Raw genomic sequence first — 18,719 nt, 5'->3', positions numbered from 1 at the left:
ACACAAATGTAAAGGAGAACAAAATAATTGTTACTCCAGATCCGATGTAGATGTAGATAAAGGACATAATAATGAGAAAACAATAAATATAAATACATAAGGTAGCTTTTATACATTGATTGTATGTCCATAAAATGAAGCTAAGCCCATGAGTATCTGTACATTAGGTGATTCTGACAGGATATGATTGTGTATGGGGTAGGGGTGTAGTGGTAGTAGGGGGTGTGGAGGGGTGGGTTAGTGGATGGAGGTGTTGATCAGCCTTACGGTAACTGTTTTTGAGTCTGGTGGTTCTGGTGAGGATGCTATGTAGTCTTCTCCCAGATGGGAGTGGGACAAACAGTCCTCGAGCAGGGTGGGTGGGATCCTTCGTGATGTTCTAGTTTTAGGTAAAACCTTGCTCATTTCAATAACTAACGTACTTTTCTTCAGAAAGAAAGAAATAACAAAATGGATGATTTTAATGAACGTTACCAACCTGGATAAAGGCAGAGTTTGTTAATATGAAAAGTCAGTCTTAAAATGGCAGTTTATCTCAAAAGTGTGAACTTATCTAATGGTGACCACTGGAGGGGGTGATTGCTCGGGGAGTTAACTACTTTATTTCACTGACAACAGTAATAGTGGTTTTCTTATTTCATTCAGGATTGAATGTGCCACCTTCTCCCTCTGGTTGGTGAAAATCCACTGATATCTCTGTGCTTGATTATTCAAACTGTGGCAACAGCAATTTGACGTTTTAATTACGACATTGTGCTGTGACATTTGTCTTCTGAGATAATTGCTGAGGTGCAAACCTGCAGTCCCACCACTGGCCGACTCTGGAGCTGTCTGCACAGTGTAATATTGCCAATTCTAAAGGCCTTTTGCTGCGAAGGATCGCTGTTGTTTTAATGGAAGTACCAAGGAAGTATAAATCTAGTTAGAGTAGAGTTTTCTACAGTCTCTGATTATGGTTCCCTTAAACAGAGACCATCGAGTGCCAGAAGTATGTGTTTTCAGTATGTGGAGTTGTCGGGAGCAACTGAACAGAATTGACTTCCACAAGACTTTGAAAGCATTGCAGGAATATACACCGATTATATTAAAAGCTTCGAAGTACTCAGCAGACGACATTAGCCTGCAAGAATTTGGAACAGCATGTTTAATATCTCAAATGTGCGCAATAGCAGTGAATAAGTTACCAGGTGTTATTGTTGAATTAAACGAGTCAGCTTTAGCTTTGTATCGGCCAGGAGGAAGTGTTATTTTGGTAATTAAAAGCAAGGTTTGGAGCTAAATAGTCAGATGGACCCTTGATAATCTTTGTAAAATGGACATATTCCAATCTCTATTCTAAATTGCAAACCTTGGTTGCAGCACATTTTGAGCATGTCCTGTCAGAATGAAGGGCCGTTACCTGCTGCTGTGTTGAATTGTGCACCAAAGATTGACTGGATCCATCTGCAAAAACTGGTTCCATATCTTAAAGGAGCATTCCTTTATAAACTGATTCTTATTGCTGTCATCATAACAATGACGGCTCTTCCCCCAAAGTTTCAACTGTTGATTTATGTGAATAGCACTGAAGAACTGCGGCGCTGCGGTAGCGTAGTGGTTAGGGCGACGCTATTACAGCTCAGGGCGTTTGGGAGTTCGGAGTTCTATTCCAGCGTCCTCTGTAAGCAGGTTTGTACATTCCTTCCCGTGTGTGCGTGGGTTTCCTTCCACGGTCAAAATCCGTACCAGTTAGTAGGTTAATTGGTCATTGTAAATTGTGCTGTCATTAGGCTAGTGTTAAATAGGTGGGTTGCTGGGCAGTGCGGTTCAGTGGGCTGGAAGGGCCTGTTGCACGCTGTTTCTCTAAATAAAATAGCCAGGCCAGGTCTCTGTTGTGCCATATCCTTGCACCCAAAGTGCGATTGCCTTCGTCTTGAAGATTACACTACAGAAATTGTGTGTCACTTACAGGTGGCAAAAGCAGGCTGACCAAGCCTAACGAAATGGTGGATTCTTGAAAATAAAAGGATGCCTTGTGTTACAAGTCTTTTTTTAAATAATTGTTCATAAATCACTAAGTGAATATTTTGCAGTATTCTCAATGTGTTTTGTAAAGTCTGTTGTCAAGGGATGCTCCTTTAAAACTGCATGATTGCTTTCATTTAATTTAGAACATAATCCAATCTAAAAGCATATATTGTCAATATTCATTGTAACTTCTGCTTTTTGCTGTTGTATGAGCATAACCAATGTGCACATGTCATTATGGCAGCTGAGATATTAAACATAATTGGCATTCAGTCTGGTTTAATTATTAGCTGCTCCTCAAGACATTAGGGTTACATTGGAGCTACAGTATTTAAGACCTTAAGACATAGGAGCAGAAGTAGGCCTTTTGAGTCTGCTCTGTCATTCCATCATGGATGATTTATATCCTTCTTATCATGCCTTCTCCTTTGACATCCTGACTAATCAAGAACCTATCAACCTCCGCTTCAAATATACTGAATGATGGCCTCCACAGCAGTCTCTGGCAGTGGATTTCACAGATTCACCATGCTCTTGGCTAAAGAAATTCCTCCCGTGTCCTATATATAAAGAATTCACTAGGTCGCACCCACCGTGATGGATACAGTAAGGAAAGAATATCATGGAGTGGGTGGCTGCCGTAAAACACAATCACTGTGTAATGGTATGAAATGAAAATGCATTAAATGTAAACAAGTGAATGAGAAGTTTTGAATGCCTGTCTTTGCCTCCTGTACTATCACAAAGAAATATAAGATTATCTTCATTCTGATGGGGGCTTCAAAACTTACTGAGTGTCATCCTTAATAATGTGTTCACAGTAAGTGTGCATCTATGAGGACAGTTCATTTTCTGACTGTTCAAGAAGATGAATTTGAGCAAACTTTCTCACTATTGAATGATGTCACCTCTCAGAAACTTGGATAACTGGGTGTTTAATTTCCATTTCCTCAGTTTGGTGAAAGTCGCTGAACTGTAAAAGATTGGAAGTTTTGTTCAGTTTGATCAGTCGCCGTGCAGTTTCTGGCCAGGTTCGACACATTTAATATACAGTACTCAACCTGTTATTTAGAAGTTAGAGGTGAAATGTTAATTGTAACTTGAATTGAGGAATTTGAATTAGAATATATGCAGTACAGCTGCTCATTAATGCAAGTATCTTAATTAGGTACACAGGTACACCTGTGCACCTGCTCGTTAATGCAAAGATCTAATCAGCCAATCACGTGGCAGCAACTCAATGATTAAAGCCTGCAGACAGGATCAAGAGGTTCATTTGTTGTTCAGACTAAACTTCAGAAAGGGGAAGAAATGTGACCGAAGTGACTTTGACTGTGGAATGATCGCTGGTGCCTGATGGGGAGGTTTGAGTATCGCAGAAACTGCGAGTTTCCTGGGATTTTCATGCACAACAGTGTGTGCACAAGAGTTTTCAGAGAATGGTACGAGAAACGGAAATAGCCAGTGAGTGACAGTTCAGTGGGTGAAAGCAAATTGCTAATGAGAGAGGTCAGAGGGGAACGGCCAGACTGCTTCAAGCTGACAGGAAGATGACAGTAACTCAAATAACCATGTGTTACAACTCTGGTGTGCAGAAGAGCAACTCTGATCACACAGCAGCAGAAGACCACACCGGGTTTCACTCCTCTACCTAATAAAGTAGCCACTTCGTTTCACATTCAGGTAAAATTGTGTTTCCTCATCAGAAAAGAAAGAACTACATCTCTTGATAATATTTTATGAAAGCTAACTTACTAAGTGTAAAATGGAGCACCTGGGGTGGGGGGGGGGGGTTTCTTTCTGTGACCCATCTCCATTTTGAATATTGAAAGACCTTGATAGAGTGAATTTGGAGAGGATTTTCCTTTGATGGGGGAGTCTAAGACCAGAGGACACAGGCTCAGAATAGAGGAGTGTCCTTTTAGAACATAGAAACATAGAAAACCTACAGCACAATTTAGGTCCCTCGGCCCACAAAGCTGTGCCAAACATGTCCTTATCTGAGAAATTACCTAGCATTACCCATAACCCTCTATTTTTCTGAACTCTGTGTACCTGTCCAAGAGTCTCTTAAAAGATCCTATTGTATCTGCCTCCACCACTGTCACCAGCAGGCCATTCCAGGAACTCACCACTGTCTGAGTTTTTAAAAAAAAACACTTACCTCTGACATCTCCTCTGTACCTACTTCCAATAACCTTAAAACTGCCCTCTCATGTTAGCCATTTCAGCCCCGGGAAAAATCTTCTGACTATCCACATCATCAATGCCTCTCATCATCTTATACACCTCTATCAGGTCACCTTTCATCTTCTGTCGCTCCAAGGAAAAAAGGCTGAGTTCACTCAACCTATTCTCATAAGGCATGCTCCCCAATCAAGCCAACATTCTTGTAAATCTCCTTCACACCCTTTCTATGGTTTCCACATCCTTCCTGTATTGAGGCGAGCAGAGCTGAGCACAGTACTCCAAGTAGGGTCTGACCAGGATCCTATATAGCTGCAACATTACCTCTCAGCCCTAAACTCAATCCCACGGTTGATGAAGGTCAATGCACCGTATGCTTTCTTAACCAGAGTCAACCTGTGCAGCAGCTTTGAGTGTCCTATGGACTCGAACCCCAAGATCCCTCTGATCTTCCACACTGTCAAGGGTCTTACCATTAATAGTATATTTTGTCATAATATTTGACCTACCAAAATGAACCACCTTACACTTATCTGGATTGAACTCCATCTGTTACTTCTCAGCCCAGTTTTGTATCCTATCAATGTCCCGCTGTAACCTCTGACAGCCCTCCACACTATCCACAACACCCCCAACCTTTGTGTCATCAGCAAACTTACTAACCCATTCTTCCACTACCTCATCCAGGTCATTTATAAAAATCACGATGAGTAAGGGTCCCAGAACAGATCCCTGAGGCACACCACTGGTGTCTGACCTCCATGCAGAATATGAACCATCTACAACCACTCTTTGCCTTCTGTGGGCAAGCCAGTTCTGGATCCAATACCTTGCTGAAATCCGTATACACTACATCTACTGCTCTACTTTCATCAATGTGTTTAGTCACAAAATCCTCAAAAAAAATCCTCAATCAGGCTTGTAAGTCACGATATGCCTTTCACAATACCATGCTAAATATTCCTAATCATATTATGCCTCTCCTAATGATCATAAATCCTGCTCCTTAGGATCTTCTCCATCAACTTACCAACCACTGAAGTGAGATTCATGGGTCTATAATTTCCTGGGCTAGCTATACTCCCTTTCTTGAATAATGGAACAACATCCGCAACCCTCCAATCCTCCAGATCTTCTCCTGTGCCCATTGATGATGCAAAGATCATCACTAGAGGCTCAGTAATCTGATTCCTTGCCTCCCACAGTAGCCTGGGGTACATCTCGTCTGGCCCCGGTGACTTATCCAACTTGATGCTTTCGAAAAGCTCCAGCACATTCTCTTTCTTAATATCTGCATACTCGAGCTTTTCAGTCCATTGTAAATCATCCCTGCAATCACCAAGCTCCTTTTCCGTAGTGAATATTGAAGCAAAGTATTCATTAAGTATGTCTGCTATCTCCTCTGGTTCCTTACACACTTTTACACAGAGATGAGGAGGAATTTCTTTATCCAGAGGCTGGTGAATCTGTTTGATACATTTATGGAGGCCAAGTCATTGGGTATAATTAAAGTGGAGGCTGATTGGTTCTTGGTTTGTCAAGAGTGCCAAAGGTTACAGGGAGAAGGCACGAGGATGACGTTGAAAGAGATAAAAAAAAAAATCAACCATGATAGAATGGAAGAGCAGTCTTGATGGTCCGAATGGCCATGGTCTTGTGGTTTATTTTTGAGATTATTATCCTAGAATCCCTGGATTCTGACTATTAGTTAAGCCTATCACCTCTACTGAGGCCTAAGCTATCATCAGTGGGCTGCCCGAGTCCTCAGTCCTGGGCCAGCCTTTCAAGACATCCCCATGTGTAGCCCAACTTGGTTTCAGCTTCAAGATTGTGTCACCAGGCCTTCATTGGCTGGCCTCTTCCTGGGTAATGGAAGGTTGATTGGTCCTGTAGCTTCCATGAACGGGGCTTTCACCACATGACTTCACCCACCTTCTAGGCAAAGGTCCTTCCTTTCCCAGGGATGCAGTCTTCGGAGCTTCTGTTGGTGTTTCTCTCACTTTCTTTACAGGGTGGGGTTACTGGCCCCATGCCCAACCCTCCTCCTTTCACAGCCGGGCTTGGGGCAAAACGGATAATTGGCATATCTGTATCTCTATGGATCCCCAGTACTTGCAAATTCTATTTCAACTTCAGTCATTTTATATAGCTTGTCTCGTTGCATCATAAGAATCAGGTTTAATATCACTGGTGTATGCCATGAAATTTGTTAACTTTGTGGCAGCAGTAAAATGCAATACATGATAATATAGGAAAACTGAATTACAGTAAATATATATAACAGTTAAACTAAATTAGTGCAAAAACAGAAATAAAAAAAAGTAGTGAGGTAGTGTTCATGAATTCAATATCCATTCTGAAATCTGGTGGCAGAAAGGAAGAAACTGATCCTGAATTACTTAGTGTGTGCCTTCGGACTTCTGTACCTCCTTCCTGATGGTAGCAATGAAAAAAGGTATGTCCTGGGTGATGGGGGTCCTTAGTGATGGGTGTCGCCTTTTTAAGGCGCTGGTCCTTGAAGATGTCTTTGAAACTGTAGAGGCTATTGCCCCTGATGGAGCTGACTAATTTTACAACTCCCTGCAGCTTACTTCAATCCTTTGCAGACAGACAGAGAGAGAGACACACACACACACACTATCTGTAGGGATTTGCGAGAGTTTTAGGCGACAAACCAAATTTCCTCAAACTCCTAACGTAGCCGCTCTTTTGCTTTCTTTCTAGATCGATGTGTTGGCACCAGGTTAGGTCCTCAAAGATATTAACACCCAGGAAACCAAAATTGCTCACTCTGTCCCTCCACTTCTGATCCCTGTACTAGGACTGGTGTGCGTTCCTTTGTCTTGCCCTCTCTGAAGTCCACAGTCAGCTCTTTGGTCTTACTGACATTGAGTGCAAGGTTTTGCTGCAGTGCCACATAACTAGCTGGTATATCTCACTCCTGTGTGCCATCTCATTTCCATCTGAGATTCCACCAATAATGGTTGTATCATTAGCAAACTTATAGATGACATTAGAGCTCTGCCTAGCCACACAGGTGTGGGTCTGGAGAGAGTCGAGCAGTGGGGAGGAGGTGGAGATGTTATTTCCAATCCACACAGATTGTGGTCTTCCAGTTAGGAAGTTGACCATAAGACATAGGAGCATAATTAGGCCATTCAGCCCATCGAGTCTGCTCCACCATTCCATTATGGGCGATCCCAGATCCCACTCAACCCCATACACCTGCCTTCTTGTCATATCTTTTGATGCCCTGACCAATTAGGAAACAATCAACTTCTGCCTTAAATATAACCATGGACTTGGCCTCCACTGCAGTCTGTGGCAGAGCATTCTGCAGATTCACCACTCTCTGGCTAAAAAAATATCTTCCCTACCTCTTTAAGACTGTGTCCTCTAGTTTTGGACATCCCCACCACAGGATACAACCAGTTACAGAGGCTCAGGTTATGCAGCTTTTCGATCAGGACTATAGGAATGATGGAGTTAAATGCTGAGCTATAGTTAATGAACAGCATCCTGATATGAGTATTTGTATTGTCCAGATGATCCCAGGCTGCAAGGTGAGCCAATGATACCGTGTCTGCCATAGACCTATTGTGATGTTTGGGTAATCGCAGTGGGTCCAGATCCTTGCTGAGGCAAAACTTGATTCTAGCCGTGACCAACCTCTCAAAGCACTCCTCTGTAGATGTGAGTGCTACCAGACAATTGTTAAGGCAATTTACACTGTTCTTCTTGGGCGCTGTTAGAAGCAATTGGGAACTCCTGACTGTAGCAATGAGAGATGGAAAATGTCTTTGCATACCCCTATCAATTGGTTGGCGCAGGTTTTCAGAGCCTTACCGGGTACTCCATCAAGGCCTGCTGCCCTGCGAGGGTTCACCCTCCTGAAAGACAGCCTGACGTCAGCCTCCATTCAGTGTAAATGTGCACAACGACCCTCTAGTAATCAGTTTGACTGGGTCAGAGGAATTACAGGTACGTCTCTAACAGAATCCAGAAGTTCTGGAGAGGCAAGAACAAAAGCTATCGACATAGTTTTGCACAGGAAGCTTGTGTTAGAAACAGTGGTTAGATGTGTCATGAGCTGGTATCAATATGTGACATGAGGAACATTTGCAAAGGCACAGAAGGAAGTCTATAAGTTCTGTTATTGTGAAAGGATGTTGCTCATTGCAGAAGTCAAATTTTGTGATTCTCAGCAGTTTATGCTATGTCCTGAACCTTTCTAAATTAACAAAACAAAACAAAATAACCATGCTATTTTTCTCACTAAATACCCTGAAACCTGAACTAGCTAATACAGATGACGTGGTTTCTTTGAACTAGAGATTCTGCAGATGCTGGAATTCTTGTGTAACGTGCAAAACGCTGGGGGAGCTCAGCAGGTCAGGCAGAATCTATGGAAATGGTTAAGCAGTCAACTTTTTGAGCCAAGACCATTCATCAGGACTGGAAAGGGGATGGGGGGGGGGGGGTAGATTTCTTTTTCTTACCTTTACAGTGTGAAAGAAGCTACAAAGTAATTTTCAGCAGCATGAGGCCTTGCTTGAGTCAGAATTTCACATTTTGTTCTTTTGACTCTCGGATTGTCCCTTGTGCAGCTAGATCCTGGACTTCCTGTCAGATCACCAGTAGGTGGTAAGAGCGGACTCCCTCACTTCTGCCTCTCTGACCCTCAACACAGGAGCCCCCCAGGGCTGTGTCCTAAGCCCCCTCATTTACTCTCTGTACACCCGTGACCGTGTCACCAGCCACAGCTCCAATCTGCTAATTAAATTTGCAGATAATTCTACATTGATTGGCCTAATCTGAAATAATACCAAGGCAGCCTACAGAGAAGTCATCACCCTGACACAGTGGTGTCAAGAAAACAGCCTCTCCCTCAATGTCGCAGTAACAAAGGAGCTGGTTGTGGACTACAGGAGGAATGGAGATGAGCTTACTCCTATTGGCATCAATGGGTCTGGGGTTGAGAGGGTTATCAGTTTTAAGTTCCTACAAGGGCATAATTGAGAGCATCCTGACTGGCTGCATCACTGCCTAGTATGGGAACTCAATCGCAGGACTCTGCAGAGAGTGGTACGGACAGCCCAGCATATCTGTAGATGTGAACTTCCCATGATTCAGGACATTTACAGGGACAGGTGCGTAAAAAGGGCTCAAAGTATCATTGGGGGCCCGAGTCACCCCAACCACAAACTTTTCCAGCTGCTACCATCCAGGAAACGGTACCGCAGCATAAAATCCAGGACCAACAGGCTCCGGGACAGCTTCTTCCACCAGGCCATCAGACTGATGAATTCACGCTGACGAAGTTGTATTTCTAAGCTACATTGACTGTTCTGTTATATATCTTACTGTACGCACTATTCATTACAAATTACTATAATTTGCACATTGCATATTCAGATGGAGACGTAACGTAAATATTTTTACTCCTCACATATGTGAAGGATGTAAGGAATAAAGTCAATTCAATTCAAGCGACGAGGCTGAAAGTCCCAATGTTTTAGACCATAAGAATTAGGCCATTTGACTCATCGAGTCTGTTCCTACCTTCATCCCATATCCTTTGACACACTGACTAACTAAGAAAATATCAACCTCCGCTTTAAATATACCTGATGACTTAGCCTCCGTAGCCGTTTATAGCAATGAATTTCACAGATTCGCCACGCTCTGGTAAAGAAATTTCCTCAATTCTGAAGCTGTGCCCTTTGGTCCTAGGCTCATCCACTACAGGAAACATCCACTCTATCTAGGCTTTCAATTTCAAAGGTTTTCAATGTGACCTCCCCTCATTCTTCTGAACTCCAGCAAGTTACAAGCCCAGGCCATCAAACGCTCTTCCTATGTTAACCTTTTCATGCCTGGAATCTGTCTCTGGACCTTCTCCAAAGACAGCGCATCTCTTCATAGATAAAGAGCCCAACACTGTTCACAGCACTCCAAGGGCAGTCTGGCCAATGTCTTATAAAGCCTCAGCATCTCATCCTTGCTCTGATATTCTAGTCCCCTTGAAATGAATATTGCATTTCCCTTCCTTACCACCGACTCAAGCTGCAAATTAACCTTTAGGGAATCCTGCACAAGCACTCCCAAGTCCTTTTGCATCTCTGAGTTTTAATTTTTTCCAGAGTTAAAAAATACTCAACGTCTTTATTCCTCTTACCAAAGTGCACAACCACGCAAAAAGACCAAATGAGAGAAAAAAAAAGCAATACAGGACAGACCACATTGGTTTGGTATATAATTTACTTGAGGTGATATGACAGCATATTTTCACTCTCCCAATACAAAAGACATCCGGAGAAAAGAATAATGTTGCATTTCAATTTTCCAGACAGTTTTTGAAGCTAGAAGGCTGCATTTTGCTGAGTTTGGGATCGTGGGGGTTAAAGTGGGTCACAGTAATGGGAGGAATGAGGAGAACATGTTTCACACCTGGCCTCAGCCTCAAATCAAACACCTGAAAGGCACAGGGTGACGTCTTGGTGTGAGAAAGTCGCTAGTTACGCTCCTGGCAGGGCAAAAGGATGAAGTAGTAAATTGGTTGTTTCTGGTCACAGAAAAGTCTTCTGCATGCTATTCGTACAGGCCATTTCTGTACCGTGCGACATTAGCGTAGTGGTTAACACAATGCTATTACACTGCAAGGTATCTGGAATCCCAAGTTCAAATCAGACTCCGTCTGTAAGTTTGTACGTTCTTCCCCCGACAGTGTGGGTTTCCTCTGGGTGCTCCGGTTTCCTCCCACAGTCCAAAGATGCACTGGTTAGTAGTTTAAATTGTCATCGTAAATTGTCCTGTGATTAACCTAGTGTTAAGTAGGTGGGTTGCTGGGCAACGCAGCTCGTTGGGCCAGAAGGGCCTGTTCCACAGTGTATCTCTAAATAACTGAATAGAAATGTCACTGCAGTGAATCAAGAAAGTACAACACAAAACAACAACAATGCAGAATAAAGTGTAACAGTCAGTGAGAACATGTAACACAGGCAGACAATGTGCAAGGCCATAGCGAGGTAGATTGTGAGGCTAAGAGTCCATCTTATTTTGTAATGTCTTATAACAGTGGGGTAGAAGTGGTCCTCAAGCCTAGTGCTGTGAGCTATCAGGGTTTCGGATCTTCTGCCTGAGGTGGGTGGGCTGCTTTACTAAGGCAGCGTTGAGCTATGTCCAGAGCTGTCCGCAGCTTCTTGTGGTCACGGGCAGAGCCGTTTCCATCCTAAGCTGTGATTCATCTGCACAGTATGCCTTCTGTGGTGCATGGGTAAAAATAGCAATCACAGAGAAGCTGCACCTGAGACCCGGCAGCTGTGAGCTGGGAAAAATGAATGGGTATGTCTGATTGATTCAAGCACTTTGTTCCATACCAATGGTAACTGTTAGAGAGGGAACTCTTTCATTCACTCAGTAATACCAACCCTCAGCATCCAGTTGCCTGCTTCATGAACTTCCTCCCCCATTCCCACTCTCTCCTGAACTATTTCTTTTAGGAGCAGAAGTAGGCCATTTAACCTATTGAGTTTGCTTCGTCAGTGAAGACTGAAGTAAGTTCCAGCAGTAGAACATTTTTCATCTTGACCCACTGTAATCCTCAATATTTAATTACGTGCCAAAATACATACATGGGTAACAGATGCCCAAATTGCAAACAAGCTCTCATAATATTTATCTCCAAAGTCTTGACATGAATATGAAGTCTTCTATGGGTAGTAGAACGAGTTTCCTCTCTTTCTCTCCCTCTCCCTTGCCGCTTATATTGAACGTTCTTTCTTATTGGTCTGGTGTGCTTTCATTCCAATAATGTGAAGTATGGTTACCATGGACAAACGAAATGCTGGAGGAGCTCAGCAGGCCAGGCAGCATCAATGGAGGGAAATGAGCAGTCTGTGCTTCATCAGGACTGGCTACGATTAGAGGGAAAGATTTTCTTTATTAGTCACATGTACCTCAGCAGGAGAGGCAGTATCAATGGAGGGAAACCACACTGAGTTTTGGGGTGAAGTGCGGAGCATTTTTAAAAATTTTGGCCCCTGCTGCTTTCGTGCCAGACTGTTCGGCGCTGTAAACTCATTCACTAATGGTATGTTTGATACTTAAATTATTGGGTACTGTGGGGGGGAGGGTGTGAAGTGGAAGATATCGAGATACTTGGCTGAGTGTGGTGTGACAGACAGACATGCCTCACTTCAGCCCGCTTACCACCGTTGCTCTCTCTGAAGGTGGAACAGTCTGCTTCGGATACGGGAGGAGGAAGCAATTGTAACGTCTCCGATTGCCAGCATCTGCTCTGGTATAACCCCACCATTATGATGCACTTGCATTTTATATTCCAATTGATGTTTTTGCATAAACTAAATTACGTCTTACATTTTGGAAGGCAAAGGGAGACCTGCTTGATTTGTCATACGGTGAAACGCGTCGTTTGCATCAGCAACCGACGCGGTCTGAGGGTGTGCTGGGGGCGGCCTGCGAGTGTCGGCATGCTTCTGGCGTTACGGATGCATATTTTCCAATCGCTTCCAGGTGGCTTTAGGCATGAAACACCACTGTGTACCGGTAAATTAAACAAAATGGAATATTGACCTTATAAACAGTCATGAAAGCAAATGCTATGTTGATCGTCAGCAGCACATAAATTCCAATTTCCATTCCCATTCCCATACTGACTTGTCAGTCCATGGCCTCCTTCAAGATGAGGCCACTCTCAGGTTTGAGAAGCAACACCTCATATTCCATCAGGATAGCCTCCAATCTGATGGCATGAACATTGATTTCTCTAAATTCCTTTAATTTCTCCCCTCTTCACCTTCTCTCTTCCATCCCCCATTCCGGTTCCCCTCTTACCTCTTCTCTCCTTACCTGTCCATCACCTCCCCCCGGTGCCCCTCCTCCTACCCTTTCTCCCATGGTCCACCTTCCTCTCCCATTCGATTCCTCCTTCTCTAGCACTTTACCTTTCCTGCCTATCACCTCCCACACTCTCATTTCATCGGCCCTTCCTCACCCACCCAACTTCCCCCCCCCACCTGATCTCACCTCTCACCTGCCAACTTACACTCCTTCCCCTCCCCCCACCCTATTCTGGCATCTTTCCCCTTCTTTTCAATCCTGGAAAAGGGTCTCAGCCCGAAACGTCAACTCTTTATTCCTTTCCATAGATGCTGCCTGACTTGCTGAGTTTCTCCATCATTTTCTGTGCATTGATCTTCACCAGAAGAGGGTTGGAAAACATGAATGATTCTGAAGGTTCTTTATTGAACCTCACCTGGAGCATTTTGAGTGCTTTTGGTCACCTAATCTAGGGATAGGTAACTTGTCCCTGGAGAGTGGAACAGTCTGAATTTACCAAATTATTCCTGAATGAGGAGTAGTTCCAAAGCAGACTACTGGGTACAATGGGCATTTAGTGCAAATCAGAAGACTGACACACAAACTTTGCTTTATGACGTCCCTAAACGTACATTTGTTCTGTTTCTTCATTTTGATAAAATTCATTTGGAGCAGCCGTGTGTCGCTTCAAAGACTTAAAAATATTACAACCAAGTTCTTTGCGGAAATCTCATTTGTTTTAACAATACACACAACAGATTCTGCAGCTGCTGAAAATCCAGAGTAATGCACACAAAGATCAGGCAGCATTCTATGAAGAGGAATAAACAGTCAATATTTCGGTCCAAGATGAAAGATTGCGGCCTGAAACATCAGCTCATTTATTCCCCTCCTTAGATGCTGCCTGACCTGCTGAGTTCCTCCAGCACTTGATGTATGATGCAATGAATGCTGCTTTTACTTAATCTGTGCACTTTGAACGATTTAACTTGTCAATCCGCTCTCTTTTATTTCATTGATATTGATTTCATCAAACCCAACCCGATAAACTGATTACTTCAGAAATTCTGGTCAAATTTCAGTAGTACCTCAAACCTTCCGTCAGATGAGAAGAGGTAAGAGTTAGGAGATCAACATGAATGATTTAAATTTCAAACATTTGCCTGAATGTTGCAATTGACAGCGTACTGCAAATCTGTTCAAATTTAGACACTGAAGCTAGTTTAATAAAAATGAAAATTAGTATTATTAGTATCAGGGTTTTGCTAATTACTGTGTTATTTTTATTATAATGCTTTAATTTAGTATTTAGCAATTGAGTACCATTAATCCCACAAATAAATGTTTAATATAGCAAAGAAATTGATTTATATTCTGCTCCTTGTGGAAAGAGTTAGAACATAGAAAATAGGACATAGAGAAAGGTTGTGCCAGTCTTTTAAGATTAAAGATTGTTTAATGTTATTTCAAGTACAGAAGCAAAAAAAGGGAATGAAATAATTATTACCCCAGATTCGATGCAGCACAAAAAAACGCAATAAGATAAAGAACACAATAACACACAATAAAAATAAATACATAGGTTAATCTATACACATTGATTGTATGTATATAAAGTGACGCTTGGCACAGGAGTGTCTGTACAGAAGGTGACTCTGACAGGAAATGATGAAGTGGTGGTGGTTGGGAGTGTGGAAGGGTGGGTCAGTGAGCAGAGATGTTGATCAACCTTACCGCTTGGGGAAAGTAACTGTTTTAATGGTGTTACTGAGCCTTTTTCAGGACCTTTCTGTATCAATGTCCTTGATGGTGGGTAGACTGGCGGTGATACACTTGATGGTGATACACTGGGCAGTCGGCTCTTCTATTCTAAGATCAATCCAGCCCTTCTCCCCAACATAACCCTCCATTTTCCTATCATCCATGTGTCTATTTATTTAGCAATACAGCGCAGAGTAGGCCCTTCAAGACATGCTGCCCCAGCAACCCTCAACAACCCTGATTTAACCCTAACCTAACCATGGGACAATTTACAATGACCGATTAGCCCAGTCTTTATACTGGGGGAGGAAACCGCACGTGTTACACGGGGAGGACGCGCAGAGTCCTTATGGGTGACGCCAGAATTGAACTTGGACGCCCCGAGTTGTAATCAACATTGCACCGCTATGCTACTGTGTGTTGCCCTAGAAGTTTGTTAAATGCCCCCTAAGTTTTTCAATTCCTTGGAAGAGATGGATGCTTGTAAGTAGAATAGAATTGGGATATGGGGAGACCAACGGTCTGGTCAGGAGTAAGAACTATGGAAGAGAGAGAGATGAGGAAAACCAGCTTGCAATTGTTTTTGTATGGCCAGGAATGGCTGATATACCAGCTCCAGTATGGAACAAAGTTGTCTGGGTGCCTCAGGACAGAATCAGGTTTAATATCGCTAGCAGATGTGAAATCTGTTGTTTTGTGGCAGTGGTACAGTGCAATGCATAATTTAAAAAAAACTATAAATTACAATGAGAAGTATATCTTTTCAAAATTAAGTAGTGCAAAAAATAGTGAGGTAGTGTTCATGGGTTCATTGTCCATTCAGAAATCTGATGGTGGTGGGGCAGAAACTGTTCCTGAAGCATTGAGTGTGTGTCTTCAGGCTCCTGTACCTCCTCCCTGATGGCAGCCATGAGCAAAGGGCCTGTCCTGGGTGATGGGGTCCTTAACTGTATACTGGTAAGTTAAACAAACGGAATATTGTCCTTTACAAAATTGGGAAAGCAACCGCTCAACAGTAACCCATCTCTTGCAAGGAATCTAAGAACTTAAGGATATTTGAGAAACTCCTAGGTAGGCATAAGGATGATAGAAAAAATGGTTAAAAGATCAGCACAACATTGTGGGTCGAAGGGCTGTGTTGTACTGCATTCTATGTTTGTGGAAGTTAATGTTGACCCACTCTCAACCTGCAAAACCTTTTTAATAGCTGCCTACCTACGTAAACATTATATCCTCCCTTCTTCTCCACTTCCTTCCACCTATAGCCTGGCGTAACATTTAAGAACTCCAGAAATGCTTCATGAGTCTATGAATCACATTCCTACTCGTGCACCAGTGTTTGATGCAGATAGCGATAGACACCAGGTGTCAGCAGAGCACCACCCTGATAGTTGTCTGCTTCTGTTGTCTTTGAAGTAAAGAGCTTGACGTCCACACTGCATAAGATCAAACCTAAAAGGTAGCTGAGAATTTCTATATGAACTGATTCAACTTGGCTTCCATCTTATTCAATCATATTTATGGACATTACAGAGGGTCAGTAGCTTTAAATTTTGTGGCATTAACATATCAGAGGATCTGTCCTGGTTCCAGTATTACACTTTCTTAGAACTTTACGTAGATCCAACATGCCACCAAAAACTTCGACAAACTTCTATAGCGGAGAATATCATAACTGGTTGCACCATGGTCAGGTATGGAAACACCAATGCCCTTGAAGAGAAAAGACTTCAGAAAGTGCTGGATACAGCTCAGTCCGTCACAGGCAATGCATAAAAAGAGTGAAAGGGGAGGTTCAAACGAGTTATGTGGGGCAAGTCAGTGTGGATCGGAAATAACATCTCCTCTTCGCTGACGATCAACACTGGCACACCTCAACAATGCGTGCTTAGCCCACTGCTCTACTCTCTCTACGCCCACGAATACGTGGATAGGCACAGCTCAAGCACCCTCTACAAACTTGCTGATGGCACAACTATTACTGGCAGAGTGTTAGACAGTGAGGAAGAGGTGTACAGGAGTGAGATAGTTTAGCTGGTTGAGTGGTGTTGCAGCAATAACCTTGCACTGAACATCAATAAGACCAAGCAATTAACCGTGGACTTCAGGAAGGGAACGTCAAGGGAACACGATCAGCAGTGGAAAGGGTGAGCAGTTTCAAGTTCCCGGGTATCAACATCTCAGAAGATATATCTGGGCCCAACATATTGATGCAATTACAAGGAAAGCACGACAGTGACTATATTTCATCAGGAGATCGAGGAGAACTCACCAAAAATGCTCGCAGATTTCTACAGATGAGCCGTGCAGAGCAGTCTAACTGTTCCACACTGTCTGCTGTGGAATGGGGCCACTGCACAGGATCAGATAAAGCTGCAGCAAGTTGTAAACTCAGCTGGCTCCACGAGCCTCCCCAATATCCAGGGTACCTGCAAAATGCAATGCCTTACAAAGGTGGGTTCCATCATTAAGGACCCCCATCACCCAGGATATGCCCTATTCTCACTGCACCCTTCAAGAAAGAGGCCCAGGAGACTGAAGGCACACACTCGAGGTTTCAGGAATGGCTTCTTTCGGTCCACCATCAGATTTCCAAGGGCAATGAACCGAAGAACCCTACAGTACCTCATATTTTCTCCCCTCTCTTTTTGCGCTACGTAATTTAATTTTCTTGTTTTATATACTTATTGTAATATATAGTTTCTATGATTACATATTGCAATGTACTGCTGTCTGCAAACGACAAATTCCACAACATACAGGATTCCAGTAGTATTAAATGTGAGTCTGAGATTTGTACACAGCTTGGTCGGTGCCTGAGGTGGTGATGGAGGCAGATAAGATTTGTTGTGTCTTTGCAGCTATGTATCACTGAAATAAAAGCACGCTCACGGGAGATGGCATTAACTGGTGTATTCACATTGCAGAGAGAGAGAGAGAGAGAGACAACAGTACACATGCATAGACAACAATCTGTATGTAGTGCTAAGGGGAGTCATTATTCTAAGAGAGATAGATCCAAACGTTACACTTCCTACCCCTTAGATTAATGTCACATAAAATTGTCTATGTACAGAACATTTAATTTCCCTTTTACAAACCATATTCAACATTTACACTACACACTGCATCCGCAAAGCAAACAGCATTATGAAGGACCCCACGCACCCCTCATAGAAACTCTTCTCCCTCCTGCCGTCTGGGAAAAGGCACTGGAGCATTCGGGCTCTCATGACCAGATTGTGTAACAGTCTCTTCCCCCAAGCTATCAGACTCCTCAATACCCAGAGCCTGGACTGACACCAACTTACTGCCCTCTACTGTGCCTATTGTCTTGTTTATTATTTATTGTAATGCCTGCACTGTTTTGTGCACTTTATACAGTCCTGGGTAGGTCTGTAGTCTAGTGTAATTCTTTTTCTGTGTTGTTTTTATGTAGTTCAGTGTAGTTTTTGTACTGTTTCAAGTAGCACCATGGTCCTGAAAAACGTTGTCTCGTTTTTATTGTGTACTATACCAGCAGTTATGGTCGAACTGACAATAAAAAGTGACTTCACTTGCCTTGACCTGACTAAACATGTTTTCAGTGATCCATAATAACTTCATTCTACTAAAGATGCAGTCTTTTGTGTGGCGCTCTGTTTCTTTCAGGATAGAGCCTCTGGACCTCTAGTGGCATCAGGATTGGCACTGCAAACAGGGACAAGGAAGGACTGGTCCGAAAGGGAACTGTTCACCCAATATGACTCATCTCTACCCACCAGACTGGCGTGTGATGCATCCTCTTATGGCAATCATGCTGTTTTGTCACACACTGTGAAAGATGGATCTGAACATCCAAATGCGATGGCTCCATTATAGATGCTGCCCGGCCTGCTGAGTTCCTCCAGCATTTTGTGTATGTTACATTTGCTTCAAGGTCA

General features: G+C 43.0%; 1 protein-coding gene and 1 long non-coding RNA gene across 4 annotated transcripts in view; one reads left to right on the top strand and one right to left on the bottom strand.

Moving 5' to 3' along the window:
- Positions 1-2,279, top strand: part of si:ch211-278j3.3 (E3 ubiquitin-protein ligase RNF19A) — an 85,507-nt gene extending 83,228 nt beyond the window's left edge. For both annotated transcript variants that reach the window (XM_059983093.1, XM_059983094.1), the window contains exon 10: positions 646-2,279. The gene's annotated coding sequence lies outside the window, so the exon portion shown is untranslated. The remainder of the gene's footprint in view (positions 1-645) is intronic.
- Positions 1-18,719, bottom strand: part of LOC132401172 (uncharacterized) — a 99,460-nt gene that overhangs the window by 62,644 nt on the left and 18,097 nt on the right. The window contains exons 2-3 of one of the 2 annotated variants that reach the window (XR_009514508.1): positions 17,069-17,225; positions 10,417-12,110 (exon numbers count right to left, since the gene is read on the bottom strand). This is a non-coding gene — a long non-coding RNA (uncharacterized LOC132401172). Of the gene's footprint in view, positions 1-10,416; positions 12,111-17,068; positions 17,226-18,719 lie in introns of those variants that run through there. The other variant, XR_009514509.1, reaches the window with a different exon arrangement.

This window comes from Hypanus sabinus, chromosome 10, assembly GCF_030144855.1.
Source record: "Hypanus sabinus isolate sHypSab1 chromosome 10, sHypSab1.hap1, whole genome shotgun sequence".
NCBI lineage: Eukaryota > Metazoa > Chordata > Chondrichthyes > Myliobatiformes > Dasyatidae > Hypanus > Hypanus sabinus.
This window is presented reverse-complemented; position numbering and strand designations above follow the sequence as displayed.